This window comes from Centropristis striata, chromosome 9 (assembly GCF_030273125.1).
Source record: "Centropristis striata isolate RG_2023a ecotype Rhode Island chromosome 9, C.striata_1.0, whole genome shotgun sequence".
Lineage (NCBI taxonomy): Eukaryota > Metazoa > Chordata > Actinopteri > Perciformes > Serranidae > Centropristis > Centropristis striata.
Window position 1 is genome coordinate 28,668,717 of NC_081525.1, and position 16,156 is coordinate 28,684,872.

At 40.4% G+C, this 16,156-nt stretch overlaps 1 protein-coding gene across 2 annotated transcripts in view; it reads right to left on the reverse strand.

The window, feature by feature from the left end:
* Window positions 1–16,156, reverse strand: part of nr5a2 (nuclear receptor subfamily 5, group A, member 2) — a 76,985-nt gene that overhangs the window by 32,163 nt on the left and 28,666 nt on the right. The window lies entirely within an intron of this gene.

A 16,156-nucleotide genomic window follows, 5' to 3' on the forward strand; every position in this document is an offset into this window, starting at 1 on the left:
AATCTCTGAAAATTTACTTGGTGGATAAAATGATATACAGTAAAACATTAAAATATTTAAATCAAACAGGATAAAATCAAATGTCCCTTCCTCAAAAAAAAAAAAAGATTAGACTCTGTCAGCCTCACTAGCTTTTAAACATCACAGGCAGTTGAATGGTAAGCTTGCTCACAGGTCAATCATTTTTTCAAACTTACACAAAGTTCAGATGTCCGCTTTACACACTCTAACGCTTTCTCATGTGAACCTTTTCACACTCCGTTAAGCACTTTGCTACGTGCCTGATTTAACAATGTTGCCAGGTTTATCTGTTTGCCCATTGCCAGAAGTTTCTGACTGATTCCACACATGATAATGATTAAGTAGCCATTTTCCCCCTCCTGAATGCCAGCTGCTGGCTCCCAGGGACCTGCCAGGTGAGCTTGGGAAGCTGAGGCAGGTCAGTCGGTGGTTCCATACACCAAAACAACCCCCTCCATTGTAACTGTCTCTTCCCATGCTCGGCTGTGTTAATCATTACTCCACATAGCCAGACTCAGACAAAAAAGCTCACATTGACAAGGAAGGAATGAGGAAAATGTATGAGAGGCTCTTTCTTCCCCCCCACCTTTTCTATCATCAAACATTGTCCTCTTTGTGGTTTCATTGGGAATAATGTGTCTTTCTGGGCACACTGCGGTTTTGTGGAGATGTGAATTATTTTGTTGCTTTTAGTCTGTGAGAACTGTCTGTGATGTCAATCGCCCAATGTCAACCACAACTCCTAGAGCGAAGAATGTGGATCAATGTTAAAACTTTGAAATACAAGCAGGTGCAGCATTAACACAGATGAAAGGAATTTCTTTTTGTCCTGTCAGGAAATTAGGTTTTTTTTAATCTACAGCGACCTTAGGAAAAAATTTGATGTGAACAACTGCAGCTCTTCCAAAAACATCAAACACTTTATTACCCTGTATGACATCGCTTTGGCTGTGGCCAAGTCTGACGTCTATTGTGTGCTGATTAGGATTGTTATGACTGGTGAATCGGGCTGGTGTCAGACAGTTTCTGTTTACCTTTCAGGAAGACGTAACAATAGCTATGCCATAACAGCAGCCTGGCAAAGCCAAATAACATGCACTGTTGGAGGACATGAACATTTGAGCTGCCTGAGTATGGCTGTCTTCATGCACTGCTGGCATCTGGTACACTGCAAAAAAAGTGTGTCTAAAAACAAGATAAAAAATAAAATCTGAGGGAAATTATCTTGCTGCATGGACGGATAATTTCACTTGACAAGATTTCTTAAATTAAGGTTATTAAATCTAGAAATAGGCATACACTTAAAATAAAAAATAAAAAACTCTTAAAACAAGATCAATTAAAGCAGCGATGAACTGGCCCGAGCAGAGTGCACTGCAAATTGTTTGTTTCTTACCAAGATATAAAAAAAACTTTAGATTTAGAAGTGTTAGATAATTGATCTTGTTTTAAGAGTTAATTTCTTATTTTAAGCGTTCAACATGCCTATTTCTAGATTTAATAATCTTAATTTAAGAAATCTTGTCAAGTGAAATTATCTCTCCATGCAGCAAGATCATTTCCCTCAGATTTAGTGTTTTTATCTTGTTTTAAGACATCTTTTTTGCAGTGTGGCTGCACTAGTTCTGAGTTCAGTAACCATTCAGAAGGGCAGTAGATTGTGTCAGAAGTTACGATAGCTATACCAATGAAGAACCTGATATGATTCATTTTATTTCTACTTCATTCAGTATACATCATGTGAATGAGAGCATTTACTTGTGTAACATGCCACCACTTATCACCATTCAAATGATTTTCAAACACATATATTTGATTATTCTTATTTTTTTCTAGATCTGGGTACAAAAAACGTTCTGGATTGACTGAAGATGTTGTTAAACTACTTGGTTCTTGGTTATTTCTGGTACAGATACCAGGCGTAAATATCATGGATAAATAGTATGATAAAAGCAAAAAAAAACCTAAAAAGTCTCCAATGTCTGAAATCTCTCATCCCCCATTTCTCTTTTATCAGTGAAAGTCAAATGACGAAATACAACAAAGCTTCTGTGACCTTTTCTAACAATTTTTGACAACATCATGGACCCTTTTTTGTCTCACTCCTCCTACTCCTCCTTCCTATACATCTGTTTTTTTGTGGCGTCTAAAGCTCAGGATGAAAAAATTCAAATGCCTTCATTAAAACCATCAGAGAGCAAAAGCCACAGTCAAAGGAGGGACTTCTCTATACAGTGCCCCAATCCCCTTCTCTTCATTTCTCCATCTACCCTGGAAGCACGCGTAACAGTGTGTGTGTGTGTGTGTGTGTGTGTGTGTGTGTGTGTGTGTGGACGGATGGGTACATGTAAGGCCCAGACTCTTCAAAGGACCCCCCTGCATGTCAGTGGTGCTGGCAAGTGTCGGGGTCCTCATCAAAGGACTGTCCTTACTCTGCCTGCCTGGAAGCTCTTCTCTGACAAGAGGCCTGGGTCATCAAAGGGGGGCAGCTCAGAAGGGATGACAGCGGGTGATAGCAGCCTAGACGAGGGCTGGGGACACCCGCCTGAAAAAGGGGGACTGGTGACAGACAGACAGGCGTGAGGGCGGGCCAGGGGTTGGGGTTCAGTTCGCTGACCTTTTAAGTGCCAGCGACACGAGCTGTTTCCCTGACAAGCTCTTCCTTTGCTCTGTCAAATGAGCAACGTTCATGGCGCCTGATCTTACAAGATCTGCAGCCTGCTCTCTCAGATAATATGAACTTTCTGACATAGAGTCAACGCGCGATGCGTCTTTGGTTTTCATTCAGGCAACACCAGCTCTTTGCAGAGAAAATGGAGCGAATTGGGTCAGCAAAACATTGGCTGATTGCCAGTCAGATTTATTCACAATATGGCACAACAAAGTTCAAATGAGCAGTTTGTTGAACTCTCCAGGAGCAATAAAACAGCTGATTTATTTAGACGGTTAATTCTTATCTCTTCACATGGTCATGGAAACTTTAGATAACTGGTTACTGGTTCCAGTAATGTCAACTGAGAAGGAAAAAAACTTGTTGTTGTGATGTTTCTCAATTCCACATTTTACTATGTGGTCATCACCTCTATAACAGTTTGCTATTTATAACTGATAATGAGTCATAAAATAAGATCATTCAATGCTATTTACTGACATCTTTACTTAGAGCTTAGAGTTTTTTTATTCTTTTATTTCTCTCTGGACATCAAACCAGCAATGGAAGGTCATGATGAGAAGGTCAGTTTAATGAATAAGTGGTAGTAAATCTTTTTTCAGTCCTATGCCAAAGAAGATATATTTATTTTTTTCTCTTGACTTAAGCAAGTGACTGGGAAACATCAAAAAATATTAAAGTGATACTTTTATTACCTGATATAGTTCAAAATTACTTTTCTGCCAATAGGTTATGACCACAGACTGTATGAGACACGGATGTAGATGTAACAAGATCGCCATCCTGGCAGTGCCAGTCTCTGCCTAACTCCTGGGTTATGGTAAACGGGGTGCACTTATATAGCGATTTTATCCAAGGCGCTTTACACTACACACTACGCTCATTCACTCGTTCACACATACATTCATACTGGTGGCCGAGGCTATCCTACAACTACAACTCCCAATGGTGGCAGGTGGCTCCTGCCACCATTGCACTGTAAAACCCAACTTGTTGTTCCAACTTACATATTTGAGGGTCCATGCTGTGAAAGAATTTTATGTCAAGATAACAAAGACAATAGAGTTAAGTCAAATGAATCTTGATATTTGACTCAATGTTATAAATTAAAATGACTTTTTGCATAAATCTTTGTTGTATTGAAAAGGAAAAAAATAGTTATAATAAGAAACAATCAACATTGGGTTTTACAGTGTGGAAGTTCAATCACACACCGATGAACGCAGCATTGAGAGACATTTAGGGCTCAGTATCTTGCTCAAGGATACTTCGACATGTAGGTAAAGAGGTGGAGCGTGGGTGGAGCTGAGGCGGGCTGACTGTGCCTGACCTGTGCACCCACTTGTCACTCAAAGCATAACCTTAGGCCTTAAGATATGTAAAATCTATGATTTATAATAATAATAATTCACAAATAAAATCACAAATTGTCATGAACGGTGAAATTATCATTCTATCTGACTCTATGGGGATTGACTCTCTTTTGTAGCCAGCCTCAGATGACCATTCAAGGATCTGCATTTTTTTTTGCACTTGAGCTTCATTTTTCTGGCCACCACATGTATCACATGAAATTTAGGACACTCACTTCAGGCCCAGACTATTATTTTTCTCATTTCAATGTATACGCTGTATACGCTGGTATACGCTGTATACGCTGGTAAAAGAAATTTGTTTTCTCTAACTCAGTCTTACTTTAGTTTCTCTGAATAAGAATTTCTTTATGTCGGTGAATGATCAAGCTAATGTAGGAGAATATGCTCAATACGATCAATATGATCAAAGCTTCTTTGTATGATTTTTGTTATAAAGTGTAAATTCACAGCAGAATTCTTTAGCAAAATAAGAGCAACATGAGTTTTTTTTTTACTTTGGCTCCCACTTTTCCCCCCCAAATTTGGAAAATCTCAAATCTCTAACCCTAACCCTGTCCTTGGATGCAGCAAAACTCATTATAAGGATTTAGCTTCTAAGGTCTACGCTGATGCAGAAAACACGCTCGAAAGAATTTGCTTCAAACTGGCCTCAAAATCCACATTTAAGTATTTTCAAGGTATGATCTATTTAATATTTTAATATCATCACCAGTGTTTGGTTTTTAAAAAAATGAGAGAAATTCCAAGCAGGAACTTCTACTTGCAGCAGCCAGCAATGAAAAATACATATCCTCCAAGAAACCAATTTAACACCTTTATGATCGTTCAGGCGAGTGGGATCAATGCCAGGATCAATCGCTTAGCCCATAGCTTTTGTTCAAAACCACTGGCTGAGATTAATGGGATTTTCCAGAGAGAGAGGTAGAAAAAGAAAGAGAGCGTGTGTGAGAGGGGGAATGAAAGTGCCAGACAGGGAATGAGAGAATGAGAAAAGACTTGAGGGAAATTGAGAAAATAAAACATAGTGATTAAGAGCAGATATTCCCTCCATTTCTGGGTAAATGTAAATTAATTGGAAATGGAGCATTCAGATGCTCGCTGACAAAAGTAATGTTTATTCATAGCCCCCTGCTAAGAGTAGAGCAATTATCATGGTGTGTTGAGTCAAAACAGGCCAATGTAGTAGAATCTTTTCCCCCCTTTCTTGTGGCCGGGTTTTGGTCTAGTGCCACGAGCATTGTTAAGCTTCGTACGGTACGGCGGGCTTTAACGAGAGTACACAGCTGGATCTGATTTTAATAAGTAGTTCCATTTTTGATGTGGCCTAATGAACAGATTAATGGAATCTCCTTCTGTGGAGCCTTAATGAATGGAGAGAATCATGCTATTTTTTAACACAGGGGGGAGAACACATACACACACACACACACACACAGACCATGAGTTTATCTGCCTCAAACGACGTGTATATAAACAATAGCTGTGCTTCTATCTTTCCGTCTCTCTCTGCTGGACGGGAATCAATGCTGTCTCGGAGTACTACAGGTGAGGTTTGAAGCTGACATCAATGCTCGTGCGTCTCTAGCAGCCATCCTTTGGTGCAGTCCTGTCTTGGCATCTGTTCGCCTTGAGCCAAACAGGCCCTGTATTCACCTGGGAACAGGCATTAATTCACCTAGAACAGCGCCTGTTGTTCTCAGAATGTTGCGAGCACTTAATTATGTCGCGCTTGAATGTACTGTAGCTCATTGTCAGTTTATAGTTTGGTAATTTAATTGAAAAGAGTCTCAGTGTGGGGTTCCATCAGCAACAATAGGATCTTGTTCAACTAATTGGTCATCAATGCATCAGAAATCATGGAGCGGTTAATACTTTTTCCTGTGGAAGCTCATGCAACCCTCCTGGCCTGAGATCATGTCTAGATACAGTCAGGCCCTTTTCAAAATGTCATAAATAAATGCATAAATAAATAAAATAAACAGGCAAGGAGTTAAGTTAAGAAACAGGGAAATAAGAGAAATAAAGGACAGACATTAAAACTCAAGCAAAAACAGGAAAAGCTCTCCAATAAAAGTGCTTTAAACTGGGACTTTATATAGGAGATTACAAGTTACAAGGGAGCTAGGTCACCATTGGCTCATGAATGTGTCTTGAATCCCACTGCAAACCATTTTTGGCAGCCATAACTTTGAAAAGCCACAAATAGAGTTACATCCATCAGAAAAAACAACAGAGTGAGTGACAAAATCCCCAGGATGTTCCAGCTATGTGACCTGCTGGGAGGGGAGAGGTGAGCTTTGGGTGTCCATGTTCCAAACTATGTCCGGCTCTTCTCTACACACTGTAGAAGCGGATGAGAATAAAAATCATTACCCGCCCCCCTCCTCACGTCCCCAAACCAGCTCTTGTTTATCGTGGCACACAGTTCATGAGGGCCTCGATCCTACGGCTGCCAGGATGATAAGAATGCTGGGAAAATGTGCAGGTGGCAGGTGGCACTACTAGTGGAGGGGGAGGGGGCCTGAAGAGAGGAATGATAATACTAGAGATAATATAGTGTGCTTCAGTAAACCTGACTGAGGTTGAAGACTAAAGTTACTGGAATCTGTTTTTAGACACTTTACTCCCCACAAAAACCAGCAGCTTATTGTATTACATATGTATGTTTACTGTTAGACCACGAGTGGATGTAGTAATTATGACAGGAGCAAAATAGGAAGTCAGGTGACATAGTGTAAAGTAGAACAAAGTCTACAGATGGAGGAGGTCCGGGTGGTTGGAGAGGTCAAACAAACACAGGTTGACCCAGGTAAATGCTGTTCGTGTCCCAAAGTCTAACTTTGTAACTTTGAAACTGACATAACAAAAGCATGTTACATGTCACCCGCCTTTTACGAGGTCTTTAACCAGATACATGTTTACCTAATACACCTTATGAGTAAGTACTGTAAAATTTGGTGTCACACTTTTTTCCTTTTTTTTTTCATCTAAAAAAATGGGTGCGCGTTAAAAAAAGTTTAATATACTTGGTTAAAAAAAAAAAAGGTTAACGTCAATTTAAGCTCATGGCTTGGATGTTGTAGTATTTCCTGAAGAAGTTAATGTGTTTGAAAAATGCGCAATATGAAAAGTAAACCTACTTAACAGGTTATGTTTTCTATGTTTCAAATGAAAATAAATGGTAACCGTGTTGAAATAATATGTATAATGTTTTTATTAACAAATAGCAATAGAAAACCTTGTTTTCCCAGTTTGAGACCCTGAAAAATAATAATGTAATTTATATTCCAGTGCGACTTATACACCGAGTTTTACAGTAATTCAAACATTGTCACATTTAGACTGACTGGGAAAGACATTTTAATAACATATAACATATAATGCTAATTTTCAGGTTCATAGAACTTGTCTCTCTAAGCCCCCCTCCTGAAAAAGCCCAGTTTGCTCTGATTGGTCAGTGTTTATATGTCTTTTGCATCTGCACTCTTGGTGTCATATTTAGTATTGTTTTGACATCACAACTGCACATAAGTTCTAACGGCTTGTTTAAAGGCACAATTTCTGAGTACAGAATGTGTGCATTTCTCCATGGATTGGGCATTTTGATAAATTCTCAGTTTTAATATAGCAGGGAATTATAATAAAAAATGACATGGAAATCTCACTTTTTACAATATGGGACCTTTATGTGTTGTGTGAGCCAGACTGATCACAAGCCAACATGGACCCAAAAAAACCCATCACATACAAATTAAAACATATCTCTCCAAAAGTCGATAAGCTAGCAGACTTAACATCAGCTTGATGCTCTACCACGTTATTTGCACTGTAAATGTATGTGACACTATATGTATATCATTGCGTGCATGCTCATCAACATCTCATGTCACTGGCACCTGTTTGCTGGTTACATGTATCTAATCCAACATATCAGGTAGTGTTGAATGCCTGTGGGTTTATCTCCGACTGAGCACACAGAAACTCTAGACTGTTATTATGTCCCTTAACAGCCATAGAGATGCCACAAGCCATCTGAGCTCAGAAAAATACCATTGTCAGAAGAAGGCAAAGTGGCTGCAGAAAAAAACAATGTATTTTTCTCTTTGCAATTATGTGTTTACTCCATCTATACTCATTTTTTCTCCCAACTCACAATACAATACATATTTACTCAGGACACCATGGAGCATGTTAAATGTAATATAATATGGATTTTCTTTGATGTCAGGGAGAAATATGAGCCAATGGAAAGCACACAATCCTCCCTTCCACAGAACTGTAGCAATAGTCTTACTGACAAGAAACATAATGTAGTCAAAGAAGGGTTATTTTTGCTGCTGAAGTGTCAAACTGTTTCTTTTATTGCCTACAACCTCTTCTTCTCTGAAAAGCATTAGGGCGAATTGTTGTAGTCCGCTTGCGTCAATGCATATGAACTCACTGTGTTTGAGTGAAAGCAGAAACTGCTTTGTAGAAGTGAATGAATGCTGTTATTGTGTGTGTATATGTGTGTGTGTGTGTGTGTGTGTGTGTGTGTGTGTCAGAAAGAATGCTAGTGTGTGTCTAAGTGTGTGTCCATGTGTGCGTGTGCCCACATCCGATCGATATTGCCGCGGCACTGAGATTGATCGGTTCCCACGGTGACTGCATTAACAGACTCTGGAGGCTGACCTTTGACCCTGAGAACACTCTGCTTTCGATTGGCCATGCTCTCTCCCTCTACCATCTTCACATCTTCTCATCCGTCCACACATCCTGACATTCTTCTTCTTGTCCCAGGCTTGTGGTAGAAAGGGAAAACAAAAAACCCAGCCAATGATTGGACATGCCCTCCTTCTCTCCTTGCCCCCCTATACATCCCTTTTATCCTATGCTGCATCCTTGTGTCCCGAACCATGTCGGAATGAGAGGAAACATGTCGTGGGCCTAATAAGGTCTTCCTGCTCTGCCTGGGCCTCTCCTTGACACAATAGTGACATAGGGCCGCAACAGATACAGGAAATGCAGAAACCGTCTATGGCAGCAAACCAATGTAGTGATGCGTGTGCTCAAAAATATGTTAATGGATAAGAAAATAATAACAAAGATGATATAGAATAGGGATGGGCAACTTAAATGCTGGAGGGGGCCACATTTTTCATCAACACTACCACAGGGCCACATATAGGACCGTGCACTTAACCAGATATGATGAAACTGCAATTTTAAATATGTTTACAGTGCAGTAACTTACACTTATTTCATGCTCAAATGCATGAATAACAGTATAAATAGGAACACAAAAGGTTTGAAGAAAATAAAAAATAACCACTTACTGGGATTTCTTTTTTTTTCAGTGCAAGAACAGCAGACCAACATTAATTACAAGAAGTAATTTTGTGCATTTTTACACTGCACTTTTAAGACTTCATGCTCAAATATAGTTGTACTGAGGGCCACTCCAAGTGAGGGTGTGGGCCGGTTGCGGCCCCCGGGCCTCCAGTTGCCCATCCCTGATATAGAAGATATAAACATGAGCAAATTATGAGATAATGGGCCCATTCTCTCTGTGGTTTTGTGCCTCTTTGTAGATATTTTGTGTAATTTTGTAATTGTAAAGGTCTTTTTGTAGTCATTTTTCATTTCTTTGTAGTGTTTTGTGTCTCTTTGTAGTCATTTTGAGTGTCTTTGTTGCTTTGTGTCTGTTTGTGGTTGTTTTTTCTGCTTTTCATAGTTGTCTCTTTGTGCCTCTTTGCAGCTGTTTTGAATCGCTTTGTAGTTATTTTTTTCACTTCGTATTCTTTTTAAGTTAGTTTTGTGGTCATTTCAGTCTCTTCATGCATACTTCATGCTTTCTGAGTACAGAATCGGGCATTTTGATAAATTCTCAGTTTTAATATAGCAGGGAATTATAATAAAATAATTACAATTAAATACAATATGGGACCTTTATGTGTAGTGTGAGTCAGACTGATCACAAGCTAATATAGACCCAAAACAAAACCATCACATACAAATTGGTACATATCTCTCTAAAACTCGATAAGCTAGCAGACTTAACATCAGCTCGATGCGCTGCCACGCTATTTACATTGTAAATGTATGTGACACTGTCTGTATATCATTGTGTGCATGCTCACCTTCGTATTCTTTTTAAGTTAGTTTTGTGGTCATTTGAGTGTCTTCCTGATTGGTACATGTCTCTTTAAGTGACATTCTGTAGGTAAAGGCGATGGAGGGCCGCTGACACTTTGGGGCCCTGGACTTGTGCCCGTTAGTCCCATTCAGTAATCCATCTTTATATTCAACAGCTGTTACACATACAAGTAATGGATTATGACACATAATTTAAATTCTCATTAGCTTAGGCCAACGAGGCACACACACACACACACACACACACATACATCTGTGAGAATCCACTAGAAGCAGCACTACATTCAGGAGGAAAAACAAAGTATCTCTGTGGGTCTGTGTGTTGCAGCGGAAAGAACATCTTGTTTTCTCAAGGTCGCTGACGATGGCAACAAACCCTCTTCTTCGTCTGATAGTAGCGTAGGGATCTAACGATGAACCAAGCATGCCCAAACTTTCCTATTCCGTTTTTACTTGATGCATAAGCATATGAAAGATAGAAAAATCAATAAGGCAAGAGAACGGACCAGTGAGGGGCCAGACATGAATTTCAATTGATATCTTTTCATGCATGCAATGTTTATTGTTTGCTACGGGTGGTCTGTTTACTAGATATGTACCAAATCAAAACTTTCCAGGTAACGTCTGCCAGATTTTTATTATAACCATATATGAAATGTGTGAGTACAAGTTGCACAGTGGCTAACGAAAAGGGAGTGTGGCTCAACTCATTGGTGAGGCAAAACATGAAAAAGAACTAAAACGAGGTTATGAGAAAGAAATGTATGTACTGTTGCCTCATTTATGAAGAAAGTTAATCCATGAGTGCATGGCTTAGAGGAAAAGGAGTTTTTTTTTTATTTCTTTTTGAGAGCTATTGTTCAGGATACTTCAGAAGTGGACCACCTACCCCCCATCAAATACACACACTCTCATACTCACTCACACACGTGAAATCTTAGGGCTTAGAGCTAAGAAGCTATCAACTAATTATCAAAAACACAGAGAGGCCCTAATCAATTATTCACATGAACATTAGACCGCTAATACACATGCAGCCCAGGGAACAGCATCTCCCAAAAGTAACCCTTCCTCCTCCTTTACTCCAACTCACATACACATGGATGCAATCTTGTCAAGACCTGGATACTTACGCAGAGACACACAAATGCTTGACAGTAATATCTATACCTGCATACTCACACACACTTACATGTGCAGCCTCCTGCTCCCTTCCCGCCACTCCACTCTCCTCTTTGCAGACAGAAAATGCATGCCATCCAAATGTAAAATGAGTTGTGCAAGAAGACTGTCTATAAGGTTCCTGGCTGGGAGGTGCTGATCATAGAACTCCTATTGATCCATCAACACCCCCACCCACTACAGACTCCCCAAGCACACACAAACACACACCCAGAGCTTAATCTACCAGGCGATTCCTGGGCATTAAGCCCCAGCCATTGAATTTTCATGCCGTGCAATCATTATTTGAGTTAATGCTGCAATTTATGACTCGGTGTTTGTGTGCTGAGTGTGAAAGGTAGGTGGAGGGGATGCAATATAAGAAGGTGAGAAGGTGAGCGTGTATGTATGCAGATTTCTGTGTGTGTGTTGGTTAAAAATGGGTTTTTGCTTTCACTTTATTATATGGTTATGACTGTCAGATGTGATTGAGAAAGAGGATTTATGTGCATGCATGTATGTACACGTGTGTGTGTGTGTGTGTGTGTGCGTGTGTTTGTGCCTGTGTGACTTTCATTGACAGACAGCGGGAAATGACCTCATAATCCTTGTCTGGCTGTCTGTCCTTTAAGAGGAAGCAAAGACGAGAAAGAGAGGAGACAAAGAGGACAGGCTAAAGGCTTCCCCCTTTTGTATTATTTAGAACAGTCGAGACAGTCCTCGTTAAGTCTCACTTGCACATACATACCCACATGTGTGCAATATACCTTAACGTAGCTTAGACGGCCAAAGCTGTTTTAAAATGCGGAGACAGACGCAGTGATGCTCTCTGTCTGAGAGGGCGGGAGACACAGATTCCCATTAGTGTTTGACGCTCTGGGATGGGTTTGCTTTTTTTCCTGTTGGGGGGGTTGTGAGGGGGTTTAGGTGGCGGGCTTTTACAGCAGACAGCTGTGAATCCAAATCCAAACGTGGCACAGCTCCAGAGATCACTGGGATCACAGCCTTTGATGCACAAATTAAATATCTGAATTAGCTAATTGAGCATTTCCGGAGCTCCTGTGATATGTAAACAGTCGAAGTACAAGGAAGACGAGGCATCAAAACCACAATGCCGCAGAACAGATGGAGCTCTGCTTTTCCCTGAAGTGCATCTCCAGGCCTCGTCTGACAGAAACTGCCATGAATGCATCTGTATTAGGAGAAAGACGTCTCTCTATAGCACTGCTCTCGGCAGTATGAAGCTTAGTGGTGCTGCTGCTGCTGATGGGAAGTGCAGTGCAACATGTGGCGTATAAAGTATTGGCCTCAGGGAAGGTGAGACTGCAGCTTGCCACCTGAAAACCTTGTCTTTTTTGGTTTTTGCTCAGAATCTCTGGTTCATTTCTAGAAGTTTAACGAATTTGTCAGCACCCTTCTCAGCAAGTGCCCTTTCAGCATATTTGGTTTATTGCTCGTCATTGTTTCAGCTTGCTTGAAAAGCCTTTTTTACCCCCCTCTGATGAGTGGGCGCAATCCGAAAAGAACGCAAGACTGTAATGCCTATTATTGGTGCCTTTATTTCACATGTATGGAATCATTTATCCGTGGCTCGTGCCAGGTTTGCAGTTATGGCGCTTTGGGAGAAATGGAGAAAGATTGACAGATTGAGAGGTGAGGAAGAGGGAATGGTGTGAGAGTAATGAAAAAGTCCTGGTGTGGTGTAAAAGAAATAAGGATTGCAAGAGCCAAATTAAAACCAGCAGAGAAAGGAACGCTTTAAGTAGGGATAGGGAACAGGTGTCTTTGTCCTACTTTGCCGGTGGGGCTGAAGCCATTTTCTCCGCTGGGTCGTTGTTTGGCGTGCGGCCCCAATGAAATTTCTCGCTCGTCGTCACAACACCACCACAATGTCTAGTGTTACTCCTATGAACTGTATGCATCAGTCATCGCTGTGCAAATTCAATCACCCGCCTTCCCAGTTGAATATAAATACCCCTTTACTCTTTAAGTGTAAAACTAGAAGGCAAGCTGTCGACTCTGCTCCACCACTGTCTTGTCTATTGTCTCCCGGACCCCGACCCCCCCCCCAAGCTTCCCCACTCCCTGTCCAGAATAGACAAGCCGTAAATAAGCATCAAAAATAGACATTGGGGGACAACTGTTGACAGCCGAGTGACGGAAGAGGCAGACACAGGCACAACCTCTAGGCAGGCTGGATTACACGCAGATAATTGAGGCCACGCAACATCGGAACATAAGAAGCTCGGGCTCTTTGTGGGTCTTTTTTTTTTTTACTTACTTGAAAAGCCAGTTGAAGAGTTGTGTTTCAGAGTGCAGTTGGGGAAACAAAATCTTTGTCTAAAGAAGATTGCTGTTCAGTATCCCTTTTAGAAAGCGGTTCTCAATCTTTACAAGACCCTTTACAAGATAGAGAATTTACCAGGGAACTCCTTGTGTATTTCCCTTGGAATAATGACAGCCTATTTTCTACACTTCTAATTTGAAATGCAAGAACATATAAACACACATCACACACATAATAACATGCAGAATCTAATTATTTAAATTTTTTAACGAAATAAGATACGGATAATATAAAATATAAATTATAGAAAATTGTAATAACATCCTCGTATGGAACTTTAAAAATAGTTTGTGAAAAGGAAATCATTTGCCTAAATTAGTAATTAGTCTAATGATAAAATAAATGCAGTTTAACAAACATTTTTACATTCATGTTTCATCATTTTTCATACATTTCAATTGAAAAGTATTTATTTTATTTGTAGATCATGTTTTATTTACTGTTTAAATATATGTTATGTTTAACAGAGGCATTATTGATGAAATTGAATATATATTTTTTCTGTTCCTCACAAATCAATGCTAAACCTAAACTAAACATGTTTACCTCATTTGAAATTAGAGGAGCTGGCTAATTGTTGTCTGGTAATATTTGAGTTTTTCTGTATATTATTCAAACTGAGTAATATGTGGCTCAAAAAGGGTTTATGTTTGCAAAAAATACTTTGATTTTAAAATATGTGAATACATAAATTGATTTCACCATTAACTGGTGGGTTTCCTATTTCAAAGAGATCCCTTCAATTGGACGCCCTTTTTGCAGCTATTTGTGTTTAATGCTTTCCAAATTGTGTCATTTACAAAGAAGAAATGCAGGCAGGCATAAAAGAGGAAGATAAATTAGCTGACAGGTTTGCATAGTTTTGTGTGGTGAGTTTAGTTTAGAGGTTGAGGGTCGGCGTAAGGCTGCAGCAGCCACACCTCGGCCCCTCTGACCTCCAGGAAACCCTATAGCCGGGAGCTATTTAGAAGCAAAATGCCGGCACTTCTGTCTGTATATCTACAACTGGTCTGTCACCATATCAGCACCCTCAGCCACCGAGCCTGCCACAGATAACAATACTTTTTTTTACAAGGATCACTTCTAATTAGTCTTGCTGTGAACTGTGAGTTTCTTTTGGGAGGCACTTTGGAGAGTCTCCTGCATGAAGTGTAGATTTAATATGGCTCATAACTATAAGCACAGCAGAGACAAGGGAGGGGAGGGAGAAAGTTGCTTTGCTCTTTGGTGGAGTGTGTAAAGTGTTTGCACGCTGCTGAGTTGATTTGTTAGCAGCCCGGCCAACTAAATCAAGCCCCATATCCACTTTGTTTACCCATTTTCTTTGTCTCTCATTCCCACTTGCTCTCTGCCTTTCAATCGCTTTCTCTCTCTCTCCCTGCTAATTTGACTGACTGTTGCCAACTTGTGAAACAACAACCGTGATAGTTGGGGGCCACCGAGGCTAACAGCACTGCCTAGTCACCGTCTTAACAAGCAGCATGACCTGCCAATAAAAAAGGCTTTTACCCTGATCGTCCTCAAACAAGACTTAAACACAACCTGCTCTTTCTCCCGCCGAATGCCCAAAGTGCTCGCAAATGCGAATCAGGCTGTTAACTTGCTTGGAAATGAAAAACTACAGAAGAGGTGGAGGCAATTTTTGCTTTTCTTTGCTACTTCATCAGCAGTGGTTTACAGAGGAGGATGAGATGGAGAAAGACAGAGAGAGATGGTAGTTAAAAGAACATCTCTTCTACAGGTTTAGCGGGGTAGTGCAGATACATGATCCATTCAACAATGTCCATCTGTCAACAGCTACATGTCCTGTCAGTGTCTAAATGCACCTCATACCTGCTCTCACATGTCATGAGTGAGAATTTCAGTTAAATGCTGAAACAGTGAAAAGAATTCCTTGAGTGAGGAAGAAGAAGCACAAGGAAGAGGAAGCGCTGCTGAGGACAGTTGAGTCTATCATTGCCCGGAGCTCTGTAAACTTGTACTTCATGACAGCCTTTCATCCCTCATCAAAGCAACAAGTAGATGAGCAGACTTTGCGCATGCTAAAACCTCCCAACCCCCGTCGTCTCCTTATAGCTGCCGCTCCTCTGGGACGGGCGACTTTAAATCTTCTCTTTTAACAAGTTTCCTGTTCTTCCTTCCGGCCTCCTGCAGTCCCCTGGGGTTGGACCTACGGGACCAATCCAGTATTTGGAAATGCTGTATCTTAAAGCTCAGTCTACAACCGTCAGGGGATGTGAGGAGGACATTGGAAAATTTCAATTTTGTCAGATCTGTGAGTCAAAAAGCCAAAGCATGGCAGATGCTATTGGAAAATGCAGAATTTAGCTGTGCCAGGACATTATATACTGATTTGGCAAAAAACAATTACACCATATACATGTCTGCAATAATATCTTGTTGTGTTGCACATATTGAAATAAGGACTTTTTCAAATACCAATGT